This window comes from Phyllostomus discolor, chromosome 3, assembly GCF_004126475.2.
Source record: "Phyllostomus discolor isolate MPI-MPIP mPhyDis1 chromosome 3, mPhyDis1.pri.v3, whole genome shotgun sequence".
Classification (NCBI taxonomy): domain Eukaryota; kingdom Metazoa; phylum Chordata; class Mammalia; order Chiroptera; family Phyllostomidae; genus Phyllostomus; species Phyllostomus discolor.
The window spans coordinates 157,547,907-157,560,910 of NC_040905.2; the positions used below are offsets into that span (position 1 = coordinate 157,547,907).

Below are 13,004 nucleotides of genomic sequence, written 5' to 3' on the forward strand. Positions count from 1 at the left end.
CGTGTTGTCTTTCCTACCTGGCCATGCTGCCCATGGCTGAGACTCCATGCCTTGGGACCTGCCTTTTTTTTTATTTGGCTAGCAATGGCCTAATCCTTTCTTTTAAAAAGAGTTTTAGCCCTGGATATTAAAATTTTTGTTACCATCTTTATTGTGAAGCAGTTTGACATTAATTGCTTTTGCTTCTTTAATTATTTTATTAAAAAAAAAACAATTCATTGAATTTATCAGGGTGACACTGGTTAACAAAATTAAACAGTTTCAGACACACATTACCACAACTCAGCATCTATACACTGTAGGTGTGTTCACCACTCCAAGCCGTCACCATTTATCGCCCGCATTCCATCCCCACTTTGTCCCACCCACTCCCCCAAGCAGTCACCACACAATTGTTCATGTCTATCAGGGGTTTTTTTGCTCAGTTTCTCCATCACCCCCACCCAGCCCTCCACCAACACCCCAAACAGTTGTCAGCCTGCTCTTTGTCTATAATTCTGCCTCTATTTTGCTTGTTAGTTCATTTTGTTCATTAGGTTCCACTATAAGTAAGATATGTACCGCAGCTTTTTTATCCACTCATCTACAGATGGACACTTGGGCTGCTTCCAAATCTTGGAGATTGTAAATAATGCTGCAGTGAACATGGGGGTGCAGATGTTAATTGTTAAATTCAATTACTTGACAAATATTTATGAAGCTTATACTTAATATTAAATAGGTATTTTGCATGGGGATGTAATTGAATTTGGCCCGTCTTCTAAATAATTGATAAATATTTATACTTTTAGTAACTCTATGTCTCCTTTTCCTTTTTGAAGTTTTTTACTTTGGAATATACTCAGGCTTTTTTTTTTTTTTTCAAAACCATTTGAAGCTGCTGCAGTGAGGAATGCCTGCCTTCCCTGCCCTTTGCAAGAATGATATCTAACATTTACAGGATACTTTTTACGTACCAGGCACTGTGTTATATTCTTTAAATGCACCCATCTCAAGTAATCCTGCCAGCTTGGGAAGCTATACTATCTCCATTTTACTGTTGAGGAAAATGAAGAATAATGAGGGCAAATCAGTGGACCGATGTCACACAGCTACTAAGAATTGGAATAGGAATCTACTTTGCAGGTTGGCTGCCTTCAGAGTCTCCACACTTAATCATTATACCAAGATAGACACTTCATTTATGGGAGCATGGTGACAGCCAGCTCTGATGGATAAGGGCAAGAAGAAGCTGATGAGTAATGATGCTGTGCATAACAGAGGGGAGCAATCCTGACTCCACCATTTACCAACCCATGGGACTTCAGTAAACTTGGGGGATAATAGCACTTACTCGTAAGTTTTTGGTGAAGCATAAGTGAGGTTATATGTGCAATGGGTCGTTCATTGCCTGACATTATTAAATTACCACTAAATATCTGCTTTTATTATCATTATGATAGTTTTGGTATGCTTAGACTCATGTATTCCTATTGTTAAAATGTTTTTAAAGATCAAGTCAGTTCTTGCCCCCATGACCATTTATAGAGGAAAGTAAATATTGTAAATGTAATTTTATATTTGTAGTTTCTCTTTGACCCAAGGGATAAAATTAATGTATTTCTTAACTTTCTAACTTGTAAAATTTTGTTTATTCAACTTTTTTATTGTTTTACTTTATTTTTTTCCCAACCTTCTACCATGATGAGCTTCACAATGAAGGGAATGAAAGTTCTGCCTCACCAAAATGTGCTTTTTGTGATATTGATTTTAAGTTAGCCATTAAGAAACAAAAGACCCAGAGAGAACCATGGCCACTCCCTCTTTCTGCCTAAGATATTAAGATAGAAGGTCTGCTTCAGGTAGGGAATCAGCATACCCACCTGGGCACATTGATAGGCAGGCTCCAAGCAGGGACAGGATAACTAGGTTCACCCCTGCGCCCCATTGTTTCTGGGTGGCCTAGCAGGAATTTGACTGCCATGCATTTCATTGTTTCTGGCTACATGTAACTTCCTGTTTTCACCTTCTAAAATCTCATCACTTCCCTCTTTCCTCTTTGTCCATAGTGGCATATAAACCTCAACTCTCCATTGCCCCTTGGGGTCTCATTACGGCACCCACAAATATTCGATCACAAAATAAACCTAGTACATTTCTTCTGCTGTGCTCTCTCTGTTTATTTGATTATTAGTCCAGCTAGAAGAACTTACAAGGTGAGAGAAAAACTATTTTTCTTAGCCCCACACACCTATAAAAAAAGTTAAAAGATTGGTATAATTACACATGTATAACTTTCATTCAAATTCATTAATTGTTAACATTATTTTTTCAAAATTTGAGTTCTTTCTCCTCTGTCTCTCTCTCTTTCTGTCTCTGTCTGTATCATCTACTCTTAAATCTTCTGAGTGAGTGAAGAAATAATCTTTGTTGAAAAGTTTACAGATTATTTTATGGAGTAATGCTATAAGGAAATTAGGTAAAATTGAATATCCTAAATATTTTGTTCTGTTTTTGACTGAGACATAATTGAAAAGTCACCAGGATTCATGCAATATAATATGCTCAGGAAGAGTTAGTGCCATGTAAGAAAATATACTTTACATAAAAGTCCAAAACAGATTTTGGGTAAGTGTTAGGATTGATATCTCCAGAACCAACTTAGTTTCAGTGGGAGCTGCTTTGTAGTTTTCTCTGAAGAGGACATGTGCAGCAAGATGTCTGCAGAGAGCTGAGGGAACCAGCTTAATGCACCATGACAAATAATTCAAAATTCAAATGATTAAATCTCTGAGTGAGAATTTCTCATCTCTGATTTTCAATCAGAAAGTGTATTGATCTCCATTCTGCAGCTCTTTGCATGTCATAAAATTAAAAGAGGCTTGAGAAGTCTTGGTCTTACAAGACTGCTCTCTGCTACACACGTGCTTCAGATGCTAGCTGAAGGCTAGGTTGTCACCTGTGTCTCTGATGGACCAGCTATAAACTGAGGTTCCAACAACCCAGCCTTGGGTATCAGGCACCAGTCAGTCACAAGTCCAGGTGTTCCTTGTACTTTTGAACAAGTGGCTAACAACTCCTTGAATTGCATTAATTTCCTTGAGCTCACAAAACTCAGGAAAGCAATTTGCTCCCTAGTATACCAGTTTATTATAAGAAGGATACAACTCAGGCATAGCCCTTAAACTTGGGATCTCACACTATCTACAAGTAAGTGATGTCAGAATTAAGTTGAATTGTAGAGCAGCCAGCTGGTATGAGAATCACTGGGTGGTGCGGGGGAACAGACTCCTCTCCCCACCTTGATATTGGGTCTCGAAGTAAACTAAGAGATGGCCACCACAGTGTAATTTAAAACAACCACCACCACCACCACAACAACAGTAAACTGGAAAAAGCAAAGATCCCCAGCATGGCAAATTCTTTAACTAGAGTATATGAGATTATGTTACTATTATAATCAAATTATGTCATCACGAACAAGATAGTATACTATGTATCAGTGTAGATGCTCCTCAATTTACTATGGGATTACACTGGGACAAAACCATCATACATTGAAAATATCCTAGGTATAAAATGTATTTAACTCACCTGACCTACCAAATATCACAGTTTAGACTAGCCTAGCTTAAATATGCTCAGAACACGTCAGCCTGCCGTTGTGCAAAGGCATTGAACGCAGTGAACACACTGTAGAGTATTAGTTGTTTACCCTCATGATCTGGCTGACTGGGAGCTGCAATTCACTCACCCTGCCCAGATTCACAACGTAGTATCCTACCTTATATCGCTAGCCTAAGGAAAGATATCAAAATTCAAAATTTAAAGTATGGTTTCTGCTGAACGTGTTTTGCTTTTACACCATTGTGAATCAAAAAAAATAATAATCCTAATTCGAACTATTGCCAGTAGGGACCGTTTGTGATTGATAAACCATTTAAACATTCTTTCCATGAGTTGTAAGAATAAGAAATGACTATTTCAAGCCTAATTAGTCTCATAACATAGGAGTTTCATTGCAGTGAGTCTTGCCGGGGTAATAAAAAATTTATTTCTCCCAATACACTCATGTGCTTGGAATGGTAGTTAGGATTTCTTAGTGAAATTCCCTTCCCTCTCCTTTCCTCCATTCCTTCCCCCCTTCCCCTGTCTCTTCTTTTCCCAATTGCATATATTTGCAATTATGTAATTTAAAAGTTATCATAACATCACATTAATTCATTATGTATATTACCATAGGCTAGCAAAAAGACAACTGAGATTTCTTTTACTGTTGAAGAAATAAAATCAATATTTTTTAAATCATTGTCTGATTATAAAAAAAATAAGACCTTTATTCTATAGTATCCATTCTGCCAACAGTTATTTCTTGGTAATCTAGTATGTAATTTTAGTTTTTTCCCCAACACTGAATTTTTCTTGAAGAAGAGATGCCAATTTTCAGATCCATACCACAAGTGTAGCAATTTTGTGATGTTTGTTAAAGAAAATTGCAAGAAAACTAACAACTTTATTTTCTGCTGTGGTGATAAAAGCCACAGAGAAAGCTGTGACCAAGGACTGTCTGTGACGACAAGATCATTGTGATATAGGTGGTAATTTACTACAATTACTAGTGGTCCTAGGAAGCTTCACAAATATATTTCTAAAATGAGATCATCAAAGCGACATTGGTATATTCTGCCTCACATTTTAACCTATGCTTTTGCATGTTTTCCTTCCGGGTGTGAAATGGTAATGTATTTTTTATAGTCTTAAACTCCTATTCTTGTACCTTAGGCATAAGGAAGGCAACAAAAAGTAGGGGTGCTGAAGGGATATAGGAACTACCAGGAAGACCAGTAAAATGTTATTAATATCTTTATATTCTTGTAAAATGTGTATGAACAATAAATAAGAAATCATAAAAACTATATTGTGTCTGCCCTTACCCTAAATAAGGCAAATACACTCACTTATTTACAATTAAACACTTGTTCAGGAAGGAAAGAAAATTCCTTGACACTCAATTCAAGTTGTTCTTTAGTTGAGTTTTCAAAAGTCAGTTGTTAACAATGATGTCTTTCCTAGCCGACTCTGTAATCCTTTTCCTGCATCTGTTTTGCCTTTACTGACTCCACGGAGGAATAGTAATAATGGCACTCTTCAAAAGCAGATCTTGTGAAATGCCATATGCTATATGATTCTTAGAATGAGAAATCGTTTTATATTACCAATTATTTGGCTTTTTTTTCCTAGTAGATATCACTCATGGACATGTGACTATTACTTTATGCACTCAATCTGTGGTGCTGAAGAGTTATTTTTAAACAATTTGGGAAAACCAAATCTTATTTTAAATGTACCAGGGGAGTTTGTTATTATTAGGGACCTTGTGATAAACACTTCTTTAAAGTGAAATATTCTAACTTTATTTCCTAAGTTGTGATTTTCTATACCATTATCTAAAATTAGGTGCAAATATACTGAATGTAACTTTGAAGACAATGTTGTGTACCACATAAAAAAATCCGAGGCTTGTTAAAAGAAGAAAGACAACTGGCTTTCCCGCAGATGGCCTTGCATTACCCTGGTGGTGCTACCATATTCCAGAAATTGATCTTGAAACTTACAGCCTCAGAAATTTGAATTTGCCAGTATGATAAAACCCAGTCTCAGGAGCATGAAGTACATTCACAGAACTGTTTTGGTAAATCAGAATACCGACTTAATTGTAGCTATCAGGCAATATTTCTCTCAAATAAGGTAGGAGAGTGATGCAAATGTGATAAAAGCATTCTCTCCTCAAAAATGAAAGGTATTATTTGAGAATCCAATCCTTACAGTTATTGTGGTGCAGTCGGACTCCGAACAAGAAGGTTAAATAGGAATATGATATAGCAGGGGGGTTTTCTGTTTGTTTTGTTTTGTTTTTTTCTGGAGGATTTTTTTGCTGCTCTTCCCTCTCCTCAAACCTCAAGACATTGCTTATTGATCAATGCTACTTGATCAACTGATCCATTAGGCTCAGATTCAGCTTTGAAATTCTTTGCTACACAGTAGTCCGGGAAGCCACATCAACTGATTGAGGATGGCACAGGATTCAACAGCTGTTCTTGGTCAAAATCTTTCTGCTCTGTGCCTCAGTTTCCTTCTTTATAAAACTTGTGGGTTGGACTAATTTTTCCCTCCTAGTTCCTTTTCTGCACTACATATCACTGCTAGTTTGAGCAAATCACTTCACTGTGGTTAGCCTTAATTCCTACATATTTAAAATGAGGTTACACTATTAAAATATTTTTTAATTTTATGAGAAACCAGGTAATCTAGAGCTTTTGTCTGCCTATCTATGCTAATAATTAAGAAACTGAGACACAATGCAATTGCTAGTCACTGCATTTTTCGTGTTCTTTATTTTTTGTTTACATTTTTACTGTTCAATTAGAGTTGTCCCACTTTCCCCCCCATTACTCTCCCCTGCCCTACCCACCCCCACCTCCCATATTCAGTCCACCTGCCCCCATTGTCTTTGTCCATGGGCCCTTTTTACACATGTGTTCTTTTGAGTGGTCTGTGTTCCCACATTGGGCTGGTGAAAGAGTGCTTAATGAATAATGATGTCTATTCTGAGGGCAGATGGTGAGAGTCATATCCATTCTTGATATACAGATTAATTACTATCCCAAGTACTTTGTTTTACTACAATAGTCATCTGTGAAGTCCAAGAATGGAGGAAACAGGCAAGTTTAAAGTCACATGTACTATTTTCTATAGAAGTGTTTGTCTCTGTAAAATTAGGCACATTTCCATTATATTGGCTAAATATGAAGCATAACTGTGTTGTGTTACCATATTTATTGTCCATATGTGTCCACTAGTAGCAAATGTCTTTTAGTTATAGAGCCTCCAGAGCATTGTGAAATAATTGACATTTTAATCATGTAAAAGATCACTCATTACTGAAATGTGTTCTTTTTTCCAATCCAGGGCCTTTATTCATTAAAACAATTGCATAGACTATATATCACAGTTCCTTGAGTGTTTCATTAAGAGGAAAAATAAAAAATTCTGATTGGTGTTAAGGAGCAAATCTTTTGACATAGATAATGGTTCAGTGTAGAGTGAAAATACCTTCTTCATATCTTGGCTTTCTTTTTATTCACTTAAAAGTATTTCATTCCATTTGATTCTTTTTCATTTACTTTAAGGGGAGTATTCATCAGCCATGGTCATTTAAAAGATATTATTAATATTCTCTTCTTCCTTTACCTTGACTTTCACTCTTACACAAGACAGATGCCGTATATGACTGGATAAATACTACTGCATTACCTTACTAATAAATTGTATGCATGGCCCATGAAGGGTGTTTGCTCTGAAAAAGAGCTTTCAGACATCTGTGCTTCAAAAGCAGCCTACCTCTGTCTGCTGCCTGACTGAGCTACAATTTACATTTTGTATAATATGGGCAGAAAGCAATTTTAATTTAATAGAGAAATGTTAAACTTCAGCCTCCACTTGCCAAAATATGTACCCCATGTTGGTATGTATGTATGTATGTATGTATTTATATCAGCAAAATCTGCACCTTGTGAGCTTCTGTGATGAAAACCCACTGTTTGCAGGGAGTGACTCTGTTAGTTTGGAAAGGATGAACATGGTTTCAGATAAATAAAAAAGTAATTACCTAAGCCTGAGAAAGAGATACTACACATTTATTCAGAAGGCATTTAACTTACCCAGGGTATCATTCCAGGGAGCTATTGTTTCCTCTTCTATTTCCCTAATATATGCCAAGTCAAGTGGGAAGAAACAGAATGATGTTTTACACCCTAGTAATAAGGAGCCAGAAGTCTGATGATTTGAGAAAGCTGCCATTAGGGGAAAGAAAAAAATCATGAGGTCCATCAATCTATTTCTTGGACAATGAGGACAAAGCATTTGAAATTGTGATGTAACCACTTGCAGTAGCCACTAGGCAGATGGGCTACAGCTAAGTACAGTATCCACAAAGCTGATGATTAACATGCTTACAGTTTAAAGGCTGCAACCAAAGTTACTACTTCCAAGGCTTATGACTAATATTGAGAGATAAAAAAGAGGAAGATGAATATATGGATTCTTTAACAATTATCACTGCTTTCATTTCTCATTCTTCCATGACCCACTTCACATTATATTGTAGCTTCTTTCCCTGAATGTGTCTTTTCTTATACAGTTCAGCTCTGGATCACTCCTTTCCTCTCCATAGCTCACTGATTAATAGAACATTTTCAGTCCTATTGAGCAATACCATTTTCCATAGGATTATCCATTCAAAAAGAGATGGAGAATATAGAACAAATTGAGTAAAGGAAAGAGTAGTTTTGCTGAGAAAGGTATTCCTACAGTGACAGGGTCCATCAGAATTTGGGAGAACCTGACAGATTCTATAATCATTTTCCCACCAAAAGTTTTGAATGTAGACTTCTCTTTTTCTCTCCATTTTTCTCTTCCCATTAATTTCCTCTATAATTGCTGGGCATTGTCACTAATTTTTTATCCTTTGAGAATCCTCTTCATCAGCCTTATTTGTCTTGCCATCCAATTCTGCTAATTTTGGTGGATGAATAGTTCATTTCTTTGCTGGATGTATTTCTAGTTGCCATTGTACTTCTTAACTAGGTTTTGTGTCCTGGTACTTCAAGTAGCGTTTTCTGTGTACACTTCTAGCTTCTTCTTTTTGTTTCCCATAATCAGTTATGATGTGGCAAAGTAGAGCAAAGTTTGCTACTTTGAAACAATACCCTGCCCTTTATTTTATTGGGCTTTGCTGTGGGAATGAACTGAAAAGTATGTAAGAATTTATTGATACTACAGAACTTTTTTCTTAAGTATATTTCATTGATTATGCTATTACAGTTGCACCATTTTTTTCTCATCTTTATCCCCTTCAATCTCCCTTGTTCCAGCATCTGCCCCCACCCTTAATCCATGTCCACACATTGTACATATAAGTCCTTTGGCTTCTCCATTTCCCATACTATTCTTAACCTCCTCTGGTCTATTTTGTATCTACAATTTATGCTTCTTATTACTTGTACCTTTTCCCCTATTCTTCACCTCCCCCTCTCCACTGATAACTTTCTTTGTGATCTCCATTGCTGTGAATCTCTTCCTATTCTAGTTGTTTGCTTCTGTTCTGTTTGTGTTTTTATTTTTAGGTTCAGTTGATAGTTGTAAGTTTTTCATGTAACTGTTCATAGTTTTGATTTTCTTCTTTTTCTTAGATAAGTCCCTTTAACATTTCATATAATAAGGGCTTAGTGATGATGAAATCCTTTAACTTGACCTTATCTGGGAAGCAGTTTATCTTCCCTTCCATTCTAAATTAAGCTTTGCTGGATAGAGTAATCTTAGATGTAGATCCTTGCCTTTCACGACTTCAAAGACTTCTTTTCAGCCCCCTCTTGCCTGCAAGGTTTCTTTTGAGAAATCAGCTAATGGTCTTCTGGGAACTCCTTTGTAGATAACTATCTCCTTTTCTCTTGCTGCCTGCCCTTAAGGTTCTCTCCTTAGCTTTAATCTTGAGTAATTTAATTATGATGTGTCTTGGTGTGTTTCTTTTTGGATACAACTTCTTTGGGACACTCTGAGCTCCCTGGATTTTCTGGAAGTCTATCTCCTTTGCCAGGTTGGGGAATTTTTCCTTCATTATTTGTTCAAATAAGTTTTCAAGTCCTTTCTCTTCCTCTTGTTTTCCTGGCACCCCTATGATTCAGATGTTGGAATGTTTAAAGCTGTCCCAGAGGTTCCTCAGCCTCACCTCATCTTTTTGAATTCTTGTTTCTTCATTCTGTTCCAGCTGGATGTTTATTTCTTCCTTTTATTCCAAATTGTTGGTCTGAGTCCCTATTTCCTTCCCTTCACTGTTGGTTCCTGGTGTTTCTTCCTTTATTTCACATTGCATAGCCCTCACATCTTCTATATTGCTACCATACTCAGTCTTTTCTGTGAGCATCCTGATTACTAGTGTTTTAAACTCTGCACCTGATAGGTTGGCTATCTCTTCATTGCTTAGTTCTTTTTCTGGAGTTTTGATCTGTTTTTTCATTTGGGCCATATTTCTTTGTCTGGGCACACTTGTTATGTTGTAATGGGTGGAGCCTTAGGTATTTGCCAGGCAGGGCAACCCACTTCACTTCATTGTTGTTCTGTCTGTGGGGGAGGAGTCAAAGAGGGAACACTGCCATTTGCTAGCTATCATGTCTCTCTCCCCACTTTCTGTCACTTCCCTCTTTTCCCACAAGTGGATTGTGCCCTAAGGTGCTGATTCCTGGATAGGCGGACTTGTGTACTTTCTAGGATCCCACAGGTCTCTACAAAGACTCTCCTGTGAGACTAGAAGTTTCTGCCATTGCTGCAACACCCACAGGTTTTTACAGTGAGAGGTACTGCAGCTTTAGTTTCCCATGCTGGAACCCTGGGTTCCATGCTCTGTCTTGCTCCCCAGTTGTTCCTTCTGCCTTATTGTGCACGTGAATGTAGGACCACCTGGCCTGCCAGCCCCAGTCTGCCAACCAATGCCTTGTTCCACATCCTCTCTGCCCTCCTACCAGAGGGCAGCCATCTCCATCCTTCCTACCAGCCTGGATGAATATTTCTTCTTTTACTCCTTGGTTGTTGGCCTTCCATGCAGTTTGATTTTCTGACTATTCTCATTGTTTTTTTTGTTTGTTTGTTTTTGAATTGGTTGTTATCCTTCTTTTGGTTGTACAAGGAAGTAAAGCATTCCTATCTATGACTCCGTTTTGGCTGGAACTCGACACTACAGAACTTTGTAGAAAATAAAGTCATAGTTTCCCTGCCTTTCTATGTTTGTTTGTTTGTTTTAATAGCAGCTCTATCATTAATAATCTAACATTATATAGCCTTTCTCTGTGAAAGAGAAGAAGGGCTGCCCTGACTTCCTGGAAAGCCACTCAGGGCTTTCACTGCATGAATGGTGACAGCACTACGATCAGGATCATCCAATCATGAATCAGTCAAATGCCTGTCCAAGAATTACTAGCAACAGCAAAATCTGGCAAATATTGTGTTGTTATATATATATATATATATATATATATATATATATATTCATTTTGCTCAATGGATGGCTATTTGACAACCAAAAAGAAAAAAAACTATACATTGTTTCTTCTATTCGTTTTAAAGTTCAGTGCAAAAGACCCTAAGACCCTCAGTTTGATAGTACAATTGTTAGAAGAAAATAAAATTGATACCATGGTAGCTTCTGAGAAGTTTTGCATATCATTCCTAAATATGACAAAAGGAGCAATTACATGCAAGAACTTGATATCTGTCCAAAGGGGCAATGGGTTGAATATTGTTTTCATTCTTATTGCTTCTCTTAAGGTCTGGATTTGAAGAAACCATGAAATTAAAAGAGATTTTTGAAACTAGATTATAACTTATATATAATCTATTTTTAAATTAGAAAAGTGACCAAAAATAAGTAAAATGGGTATATCATTGATAAAAAATTAAGAATTAGGAAAAATACAAAAATTATGAAAATGTACAAATTATAAAACTATAAAAATCATAAAAACATTTCTGATAGCTAAATATATAAGTGACAGTGGATTGTTTCTTATAAATCTTGGAAGATACTTTGCTGATAACTGTTTAAAGATTTACTATCAAATGTACAAGAATTTTCCAAAACCTTTTTCCTTGATCCCAGAACTATCATTAAGTTTTAATCTGGAAAATACTACTTAGTTTCAGTGATGAGACAAGTTTTACATCTTGTTTTTTTATGACATAACTTAGGATTACTTATCTTGTGTCCTATGGGCATAATTAACTATATCACTTGAAAGATGAATAGTGCATTAAAACAATGCACCAAATAATTTATTAAGAGTTAATTTGGATGTAAACAGCAGGATACCAGATTTTTTTAGTACATACATACCTAAGCCACTGCTGCCAGTAAGAACTTTAGATACTGTAGAGCAGAGGGTCAGAAAACTATATCCTGCATGCAAAATTGCATCTACCATCTGGTTTTGGATGATCCCAGAGCTTAGAATTGTTTTACATTATTAATGGTTGAAAAGAAATAACAAGAATATTTCATAGCAGGTGAATATGATATGAAATTTAAATTTTAATGTTCATCAATAAAATTTTATTGGAACACAGCCATGCTCATTCATTTCTGTGTTGTCTATGACTCTTTTTGTGCCATAACAACAGAGTTGGGTAGTTGCAGTAGAGTTTGCTGGCCTACAAAGCCTAAGGTGTTTATAACCTGGCCCCTCTTGGAAAAACAATGCCAATCTCTGCTGTAGACACTAGAGATTTTCTACATCAAAGGCTACATCAAAATTATGTGTGAGTTGAGTAATGTGTGGTATACCCATGCATCACATATTCTTAGGCCATGTAAAGTAACATACTTAATGCTGTAAGAGTGATACCTATTTAGTGTGCTCACTACTAGGCAGTAAAACCTTGTCTGTAGGACTCAATTAGATAGTCACCTGATCCATTTAGGTAGGATTCATGCATTACCTGTGTAACTGGAAAAAATCACTGAACTTCTCCAAAAGTTTTATCATATCATCTGAAGAATAGAAAAATAAAAGTAGTTTATTATAATATTGTCACTAAGAATAGCAGCTTGAAAGGCACTAATGGCATGCAGGGGGAAACTGAAGTGTCTGGCATCAAAGCAAGAGCAGGCACAAAGCTTTCTCTGAGACAGAAAGGTGGGCAGAAGCCATTGTCCCCTTTCTGAACCCTTCTCCCACTAAGCCACAGAGCTGGCAGGCTGGTGCCAATTCTGAGACTCCATCAACCTGGAGTAGGCTAGCACTGTTTGCCCAACCCTGGAGATTCCCAGAGATTCAGTCCCACCCAATTTATTGGCCCACCCAAGCTGTTTTCCCATAAGAATTGCTGGTCTTGGCTTATGCTTCACAAGTCCCTAAATGTTTTCAAACAAGCAATAGCAAGCCTCAGTGTGCTCTCAGCCCCCATATCTCTTGCCA

The 13,004-nt window shown here is 36.8% G+C and overlaps 1 protein-coding gene across 16 annotated transcripts in view; it reads left to right on the forward strand.

Moving 5' to 3' along the window:
* The window catches only part of PTPRD (protein tyrosine phosphatase receptor type D), a 1,502,332-nt gene that overhangs the window by 69,568 nt on the left and 1,419,760 nt on the right, over positions 1-13,004 (forward strand). The gene's annotated exons all lie outside the window — the stretch shown is intronic.